Here is an 11,100-nt window from a genome sequence, read left to right on the forward strand (position 1 = left end):
CATTCTTCAATGATCATTGATCCTTGTTCATTCTTCATCGTTCATTCTACAATGCTCATTGATCCTTGTTCATTTTTCATCGTTCATTGTTCATTGATAATTGATCCTTGTTCACTCTTTATCGTTCATTCTTCAATGATCATTGAACCTTGTTCATTCTTCGTTGTTCATTTTTCAATGATCATTGATCCTTGTTCATTCTTCATCGTTCATTCTTCAATAATCATTGATCCTTGTTCATTCTACATCGTTCATTCTAGAATGCTCAATGATCCTTGTTCATTCTTCATCGTTCATTCATTATTGATCATTGATCCTTGTTCATTCTTCATCGTTCATTCTACAATGCTCATTGATCCTTGTTCATTCTTCATTGTTCATTGTTCATTGATAATTGATCCTTGTTCATTCTTTATTGTTCATTCTTCAATGATCATTGAACCTTGTTCATTCTTCGTCGTCCATTCTTCAATGATCATTGATCCTTGTTCATTCTTCATCGTTCATTCTTCAATGATCATTGATCCTTGTTCATTCTTCATCATTCATTCATTATTGATCATTGCTCCTTGTTCATTCTTCATCGTTCATTCTACAATGCTCATTGATCCTTGTTCATTCATTATTGATCATTGATCCTTGTTCATTCTTCATCGTTCATTCTACAATGATCATTGCTCCTTGTTCATTCTTCATCGTTCATTCTACAATGCTCATTGATCCATGTTCATTCTTCATCGTTCATTCATTATTGATCATTGATTCTTATTAATTTTTCATCGTTCATTCTACAATGCTCATTGATCCTTGTTCATTCTTCATCGTTCATTCTTCAATGATCATTGATCCTTGTTCATTCTTCATCGTTCGTTCTACAATGCTCAATGATCCTTGTTCATTATTCATCGTTCATTCATTATCTATCATTGATCCTTGTTCATTCTTCATCGTTCATTCTACAATGCTCATTGATCCTTGTTCATTCTTCATTGTTCATTGTTCATTGATAATTGATCCTTGTTAATTCTTTATTGTTCATTCTTCAATGATCATTGAACCTTGTTCATTCTTCGTCGTTCATTCTTCAATGATCATTGATCCTTGTTCATTCATCATCGTTCATTCTTCAATGATCATTGATCCTTGTTCATTCTTCATCGTTCGTTCTACAATGCTCGTTGATCCATGTTCATTCTTCATCGTTCATTCATTATTGATCTTTGATTCTTATTCATTTTTCATCGTTCATTCTATAATGCTCATTGATCCTTGTTCATTCTTCATCGTTCATTGTTCATTGATCATCGATCCTTGTTCATTCTTCATCGTTCATTCTTCAATGATCATTGATCCTTGTTCATTCTTCATCGTTCGTTCTACAATGCTCATTGATCCATGTTCATTCTTCATCGTTCATTCATTATTGATCTTTGATTCTTATTCATTTTTCATCGTTCATTCTATAATGCTCATTGATCCTTGTTCATTCTTCATCGTTCATTGTTCATTGATCATTGATCCTTGTTCATTCTTCATCGTTCATTCTTCAATAATCATTGATCCTTGTTCATTCTGCATCGTTCATTCTACAATGCTCAATGATCTTTGTTCCTTCTTCATCGTTCATTCATTATTGATCATTGATCCTTGTTCATTCTTCATCGTTCATTCTACAATGCTCATTGATCCTTGTTCATTCTTCATCGTTCATTGTTCATTGATAATTGATCCTTGTTCATTCTTAATCGTTCATTATTCAATGATCATTGAACCTTGTTCATTCTTCGTCGTTCATTCTTCAATGATCATTGATCCTTGTTCATTCTTCATCGTTCATTCTTCAATGATCATTGATCCTTGTTCATTCTTCATCATTCATTCATTATTGATCATTGCTCCATGTTCATTCTTCATCATTCATTCTTCAATGCTCATTGATCCTTGTTCATTCTTCATTGTTCATTCATTATTGATCATTGATCCTTGTTCATTCTTCATCGTTCATTCTTCAATGATCATTGATCCTTGTTCATTCTTCATCGTTCATTCTACAATGCTCATTGATCCTTGTTCATTTTTCATCGTTCATTGTTCATTGATAATTGATCCTTGTTCACTCTTTATCGTTCATTCTTCAATGATCATTGAACCTTGTTCATTCTTCGTTGTTCATTTTTCAATGATCATTGATCCTTGTTCATTCTTCATCGTTCATTCTTCAATAATCATTGATCCTTGTTCATTCTACATCGTTCATTCTAGAATGCTCAATGATCCTTGTTCATTCTTCATCGTTCATTCATTATTGATCATTGATCCTTGTTCATTCTTCATCGTTCATTCTACAATGCTCATTGATCCTTGTTCATTCTTCATTGTTCATTGTTCATTGATAATTGATCCTTGTTCATTCTTTATTGTTCATTCTTCAATGATCATTGAACCTTGTTCATTCTTCGTCGTCCATTCTTCAATGATCATTGATCCTTGTTCATTCTTCATCGTTCATTCTTCAATGATCATTGATCCTTGTTCATTCTTCATCATTCATTCATTATTGATCATTGCTCCTTGTTCATTCTTCATCGTTCATTCTACAATGCTCATTGATCCTTGTTCATTCATTATTGATCATTGATCCTTGTTCATTCTTCATCGTTCATTCTACAATGATCATTGCTCCTTGTTCATTCTTCATCGTTCATTCTACAATGCTCATTGATCCATGTTCATTCTTCATCGTTCATTCATTATTGATCATTGATTCTTATTCATTTTTCATCGTTCATTCTACAATGCTCATTGATCCTTGTTCATTCTTCATCGTTCATTCTTCAATGATCATTGATCCTTGTTCATTCTTCATCGTTCGTTCTACAATGCTCAATGATCCTTGTTCATTCTTCATCGTTCATTCATTATCTATCATTGATCCTTGTTCATTCTTCATCGTTCATTCTACAATGCTCATTGATCCTTGTTCATTCTTCATTGTTCATTGTTCATTGATAATTGATCCTTGTTAATTCTTTATTGTTCATTCTTCAATGATCATTGAACCTTGTTCATTCTTCGTCGTTCATTCTTCAATGATCATTGATCCTTGTTCATTCATCATCGTTCATTCTTCAATGATCATTGATCCTTGTTCATTCTTCATCGTTCGTTCTACAATGCTCGTTGATCCATGTTCATTCTTCATCGTTCATTCATTATTGATCTTTGATTCTTATTCATTTTTCATCGTTCATTCTATAATGCTCATTGATCCTTGTTCATTCTTCATCGTTCATTGTTCATTGATCATCGATCCTTGTTCATTCTTCATCGTTCATTCTTCAATGATCATTGATCCTTGTTCATTCTTCATCGTTCGTTCTACAATGCTCATTGATCCATGTTCATTCTTCATCGTTCATTCATTATTGATCTTTGATTCTTATTCATTTTTCATCGTTCATTCTATAATGCTCATTGATCCTTGTTCATTCTTCATCGTTCATTGTTCATTGATCATTGATCCTTGTTCATTCTTCATCGTTCATTCTTCAATAATCATTGATCCTTGTTCATTCTGCATCGTTCATTCTACAATGCTCAATGATCTTTGTTCCTTCTTCATCGTTCATTCATTATTGATCATTGATCCTTGTTCATTCTTCATCGTTCATTCTACAATGCTCATTGATCCTTGTTCATTCTTCATCGTTCATTGTTCATTGATAATTGATCCTTGTTCATTCTTAATCGTTCATTATTCAATGATCATTGAACCTTGTTCATTCTTCGTCGTTCATTCTTCAATGATCATTGATCCTTGTTCATTCTTCATCGTTCATTCTTCAATGATCATTGATCCTTGTTCATTCTTCATCATTCATTCATTATTGATCATTGCTCCATGTTCATTCTTCATCATTCATTCTTCAATGCTCATTGATCCTTGTTCATTCTTCATTGTTCATTCATTATTGATCATTGATCCTTGTTCATTCTTCATCGTTCATTCTTCAATGATCATTGATCCTTGTTCATTCTTCATCGTTCATTCTACAATGCTCATTGATCCTTGTTCATTTTTCATCGTTCATTGTTCATTGATAATTGATCCTTGTTCACTCTTTATCGTTCATTCTTCAATGATCATTGAACCTTGTTCATTCTTCGTTGTTCATTTTTCAATGATCATTGATCCTTGTTCATTCTTCATCGTTCATTCTTCAATAATCATTGATCCTTGTTCATTCTACATCGTTCATTCTAGAATGCTCAATGATCCTTGTTCATTCTTCATCGTTCATTCATTATTGATCATTGATCCTTGTTCATTCTTCATCGTTCATTCTACAATGCTCATTGATCCTTGTTCATTCTTCATTGTTCATTGTTCATTGATAATTGATCCTTGTTCATTCTTTATTGTTCATTCTTCAATGATCATTGAACCTTGTTCATTCTTCGTCGTCCATTCTTCAATGATCATTGATCCTTGTTCATTCTTCATCGTTCATTCTTCAATGATCATTGATCCTTGTTCATTCTTCATCATTCATTCATTATTGATCATTGCTCATTGTTCATTCTTCATCGTTCATTCTACAATGCTCATTGATCCTTGTTCATTCATTATTGATCATTGATCCTTGTTCATTCTTCATCGTTCATTCTACAATGATCATTGCTCCTTGTTCATTCTTCATCGTTCATTCTACAATGCTCATTGATCCATGTTCATTCTTCATCGTTCATTCATTATTGATCATTGATTCTTATTCATTTTTCATCGTTCATTCTACAATGCTCATTGATCCTTGTTCATTCTTCATCGTTCATTCTTCAATGATCATTGATCCTTGTTCATTCTTCATCGTTCGTTCTACAATGCTCAATGATCCTTGTTCATTCTTCATCGTTCATTCATTATCTATCATTGATCCTTGTTCATTCTTCATCGTTCATTCTACAATGCTCATTGATCCTTGTTCATTCTTCATTGTTCATTGTTCATTGATAATTGATCCTTGTTAATTCTTTATTGTTCATTCTTCAATGATCATTGAACCTTGTTCATTCTTCGTCGTTCATTCTTCAATGATCATTGATCCTTGTTCATTCATCATCGTTCATTCTTCAATGATCATTGATCCTTGTTCATTCTTCATCGTTCGTTCTACAATGCTCGTTGATCCATGTTCATTCTTCATCGTTCATTCATTATTGATCTTTGATTCTTATTCATTTTTCATCGTTCATTCTATAATGCTCATTGATCCTTGTTCATTCTTCATCGTTCATTGTTCATTGATCATCGATCCTTGTTCATTCTTCATCGTTCATTCTTCAATGATCATTGATCCTTGTTCATTCTTCATCGTTCGTTCTACAATGCTCATTGATCCATGTTCATTCTTCATCGTTCATTCATTATTGATCTTTGATTCTTATTCATTTTTCATCGTTCATTCTATAATGCTCATTGATCCTTGTTCATTCTTCATCGTTCATTGTTCATTGATCATTGATCCTTGTTCATTCTTCATCGTTCATTCTTCAATAATCATTGATCCTTGTTCATTCTGCATCGTTCATTCTACAATGCTCAATGATCTTTGTTCCTTCTTCATCGTTCATTCATTATTGATCATTGATCCTTGTTCATTCTTCATCGTTCATTCTACAATGCTCATTGATCCTTGTTCATTCTTCATCGTTCATTGTTCATTGATAATTGATCCTTGTTCATTCTTAATCGTTCATTATTCAATGATCATTGAACCTTGTTCATTCTTCGTCGTTCATTCTTCAATGATCATTGATCCTTGTTCATTCTTCATCATTCATTCTTCAATGATCATTGATCCTTGTTCATTCTTCATCATTCATTCATTATTGATCATTGCTCCATGTTCATTCTTCATCATTCATTCTTCAATGCTCATTGATCCTTGTTCATTCTTCATTGTTCATTCATTATTAATCATTCATCCTTGTTCATTCTTCATCGTTCATTCTTCAATGATCATTGATCCTTGTTCATTCTTCATCGTTCATTCTACAATGCTCATTGATCCTTGTTCATTTTTCATCGTTCATTGTTCATTGATAATTGATCCTTGTTCACTCTTTATCGTTCATTCTTCAATGATCATTGAACCTTGTTCATTCTTCGTTGTTCATTTTTCAATGATCATTGATCCTTGTTCATTCTTCATCGTTCATTCTTCAATAATCATTGATCCTTGTTCATTCTACATCGTTCATTCTAGAATGCTCAATGATCCTTGTTCATTCTTCATCGTTCATTCATTATTGATCATTGATCCTTGTTCATTCTTCATCGTTCATTCTACAATGCTCATTGATCCTTGTTCATTCTTCATTGTTCATTGTTCATTGATAATTGATCCTTGTTCATTCTTTATTGTTCATTCTTCAATGATCATTGAACCTTGTTCATTCTTCGTCGTCCATTCTTCAATGATCATTGATCCTTGTTCATTCTTCATCGTTCATTCTTCAATGATCATTGATCCTTGTTCATTCTTCATCATTCATTCATTATTGATCATTGCTCCTTGTTCATTCTTCATCATTCATTCTACAATGCTCATTGATCCTTGTTCATTCAATATTGATCATTGATCCTTGTTCATTCTTCATCGTTCATTCTACAATGATCATTGCTCCTTGTTCATTCTTCATCGTTCATTCTACAATGCTCATTGATCCATGTTCATTCTTCATCGTTCATTCATTATTGATCATTGATTCTTATTCATTTTTCATCGTTCATTCTACAATGCTCATTGATCCTTGTTCATTCTTCATCGTTCATTCTTCAATGATCATTGATCCTTGTTCATTCTTCATCGTTCGTTCTACAATGCTCAATGATCCTTGTTCATTCTTCATCGTTCATTCATTATCTATCATTGATCCTTGTTCATTCTTCATCGTTCATTCTACAATGCTCATTGATCCTTGTTCATTCTTCATTGTTCATTGTTCATTGATAATTGATCCTTGTTAATTCTTTATTGTTCATTCTTCAATGATCATTGAACCTTGTTCATTCTTCGTCGTTCATTCTTCAATGATCATTGATCCTTGTTCATTCATCATCGTTCATTCTTCAATGATCATTGATCCTTGTTCATTCTTCATCGTTCGTTCTACAATGCTCGTTGATCCATGTTCATTCTTCATCGTTCATTCATTATTGATCTTTGATTCTTATTCATTTTTCATCGTTCATTCTATAATGCTCATTGATCCTTGTTCATTCTTCATCGTTCATTGTTCATTGATCATCGATCCTTGTTCATTCTTCATCGTTCATTCTTCAATGATCATTGATCCTTGTTCATTCTTCATCGTTCGTTCTACAATGCTCATTGATCCATGTTCATTCTTCATCGTTCATTCATTATTGATCTTTGATTCTTATTCATTTTTCATCGTTCATTCTATAATGCTCATTGATCCTTGTTCATTCTTCATCGTTCATTGTTCATTGATCATTGATCCTTGTTCATTCTTCATCGTTCATTCTTCAATAATCATTGATCCTTGTTCATTCTGCATCGTTCATTCTACAATGCTCAATGATCTTTGTTCCTTCTTCATCGTTCATTCATTATTGATCATTGATCCTTGTTCATTCTTCATCGTTCATTCTACAATGCTCATTGATCCTTGTTCATTCTTCATCGTTCATTGTTCATTGATAATTGATCCTTGTTCATTCTTAATCGTTCATTATTCAATGATCATTGAACCTTGTTCATTCTTCGTCGTTCATTCTTCAATGATCATTGATCCTTGTTCATTCTTCATCGTTCATTCTTCAATGATCATTGATCCTTGTTCATTCTTCATCATTCATTCATTATTGATCATTGCTCCATGTTCATTCTTCATCATTCATTCTTCAATGCTCATTGATCCTTGTTCATTCTTCATTGTTCATTCATTATTGATCATTGATCCTTGTTCATTCTTCATCGTTCATTCTTCAATGATCATTGATCCTTGTTCATTCTTCATCGTTCATTCTACAATGCTCATTGATCCTTGTTCATTTTTCATCGTTCATTGTTCATTGATAATTGATCCTTGTTCACTCTTTATCGTTCATTCTTCAATGATCATTGAACCTTGTTCATTCTTCGTTGTTCATTTTTCAATGATCATTGATCCTTGTTCATTCTTCATCGTTCATTCTTCAATAATCATTGATCCTTGTTCATTCTACATCGTTCATTCTAGAATGCTCAATGATCCTTGTTCATTCTTCATCGTTCATTCATTATTGATCATTGATCCTTGTTCATTCTTCATCGTTCATTCTACAATGCTCATTGATCCTTGTTCATTCTTCATTGTTCATTGTTCATTGATAATTGATCCTTGTTCATTCTTTATTGTTCATTCTTCAATGATCATTGAACCTTGTTCATTCTTCGTCGTCCATTCTTCAATGATCATTGATCCTTGTTCATTCTTCATCGTTCATTCTTCAATGATCATTGATCCTTGTTCATTCTTCATCATTCATTCATTATTGATCATTGCTCCTTGTTCATTCTTCATCGTTCATTCTACAATGCTCATTGATCCTTGTTCATTCATTATTGATCATTGATCCTTGTTCATTCTTCATCGTTCATTCTACAATGATCATTGCTCCTTGTTCATTCTTCATCGTTCATTCTACAATGCTCATTGATCCATGTTCATTCTTCATCGTTCATTCATTATTGATCATTGATTCTTATTCATTTTTCATCGTTCATTCTACAATGCTCATTGATCCTTGTTCATTCTTCATCGTTCATTCTTCAATGATCATTGATCCTTGTTCATTCTTCATCGTTCGTTCTACAATGCTCAATGATCCTTGTTCATTCTTCATCGTTCATTCATTATCTATCATTGATCCTTGTTCATTCTTCATCGTTCATTCTACAATGCTCATTGATCCTTGTTCATTCTTCATTGTTCATTGTTCATTGATAATTGATCCTTGTTAATTCTTTATTGTTCATTCTTCAATGATCATTGAACCTTGTTCATTCTTCGTCGTTCATTCTTCAATGATCATTGATCCTTGTTCATTCATCATCGTTCATTCTTCAATGATCATTGATCCTTGTTCATTCTTCATCGTTCGTTCTACAATGCTCGTTGATCCATGTTCATTCTTCATCGTTCATTCATTATTGATCTTTGATTCTTATTCATTTTTCATCGTTCATTCTATAATGCTCATTGATCCTTGTTCATTCTTCATCGTTCATTGTTCATTGATCATCGATCCTTGTTCATTCTTCATCGTTCATTCTTCAATGATCATTGATCCTTGTTCATTCTTCATCGTTCGTTCTACAATGCTCATTGATCCATGTTCATTCTTCATCGTTCATTCATTATTGATCTTTGATTCTTATTCATTTTTCATCGTTCATTCTATAATGCTCATTGATCCTTGTTCATTCTTCATCGTTCATTGTTCATTGATCATTGATCCTTGTTCATTCTTCATCGTTCATTCTTCAATAATCATTGATCCTTGTTCATTCTGCATCGTTCATTCTACAATGCTCAATGATCTTTGTTCCTTCTTCATCGTTCATTCATTATTGATCATTGATCCTTGTTCATTCTTCATCGTTCATTCTACAATGCTCATTGATCCTTGTTCATTCTTCATCGTTCATTGTTCATTGATAATTGATCCTTGTTCATTCTTAATCGTTCATTATTCAATGATCATTGAACCTTGTTCATTCTTCGTCGTTCATTCTTCAATGATCATTGATCCTTGTTCATTCTTCATCATTCATTCTTCAATGATCATTGATCCTTGTTCATTCTTCATCATTCATTCATTATTGATCATTGCTCCATGTTCATTCTTCATCATTCATTCTTCAATGCTCATTGATCCTTGTTCATTCTTCATTGTTCATTCATTATTAATCATTGATCCTTGTTCATTCTTCATCGTTCATTCTTCAATGATCATTGATCCTTGTTCATTCTTCATCGTTCATTCTACAATGCTCATTGATCCTTGTTCATTTTTCATCGTTCATTGTTCATTGATAATTGATCCTTGTTCACTCTTTATCGTTCATTCTTCAATGATCATTGAACCTTGTTCATTCTTCGTTGTTCATTTTTCAATGATCATTGATCCTTGTTCATTCTTCATCGTTCATTCTTCAATAATCATTGATCCTTGTTCATTCTACATCGTTCATTCTAGAATGCTCAATGATCCTTGTTCATTCTTCATCGTTCATTCATTATTGATCATTGATCCTTGTTCATTCTTCATCGTTCATTCTACAATGCTCATTGATCCTTGTTCATTCTTCATTGTTCATTGTTCATTGATAATTGATCCTTGTTCATTCTTTATTGTTCATTCTTCAATGATCATTGAACCTTGTTCATTCTTCGTCGTCCATTCTTCAATGATCATTGATCCTTGTTCATTCTTCATCGTTCATTCTTCAATGATCATTGATCCTTGTTCATTCTTCATCATTCATTCATTATTGATCATTGCTCCTTGTTCATTCTTCATCATTCATTCTACAATGCTCATTGATCCTTGTTCATTCAATATTGATCATTGATCCTTGTTCATTCTTCATCGTTCATTCTACAATGATCATTGCTCCTTGTTCATTCTTCATCGTTCATTCTACAATGCTCATTGATCCATGTTCATTCTTCATCGTTCATTCATTATTGATCATTGATTCTTATTCATTTTTCATCGTTCATTCTACAATGCTCATTGATCCTTGTTCATTCTTCATCGTTCATTCTTCAATGATCATTGATCCTTGTTCATTCTTCATCGTTCGTTCTACAATGCTCAATGATCCTTGTTCATTCTTCATCGTTCATTCATTATCTATCATTGATCCTTGTTCATTCTTCATCGTTCATTCTACAATGCTCATTGATCCTTGTTCATTCTTCATTGTTCATTGTTCATTGATAATTGATCCTTGTTAATTCTTTATTGTTCATTCTTCAATGATCATTGAACCTTGTTCATTCTTCGTCGTTCATTCTTCAATG

This window comes from Amaranthus tricolor, chromosome 16, assembly GCF_026212465.1.
Source record: "Amaranthus tricolor cultivar Red isolate AtriRed21 chromosome 16, ASM2621246v1, whole genome shotgun sequence".
NCBI lineage: Eukaryota > Viridiplantae > Streptophyta > Magnoliopsida > Caryophyllales > Amaranthaceae > Amaranthus > Amaranthus tricolor.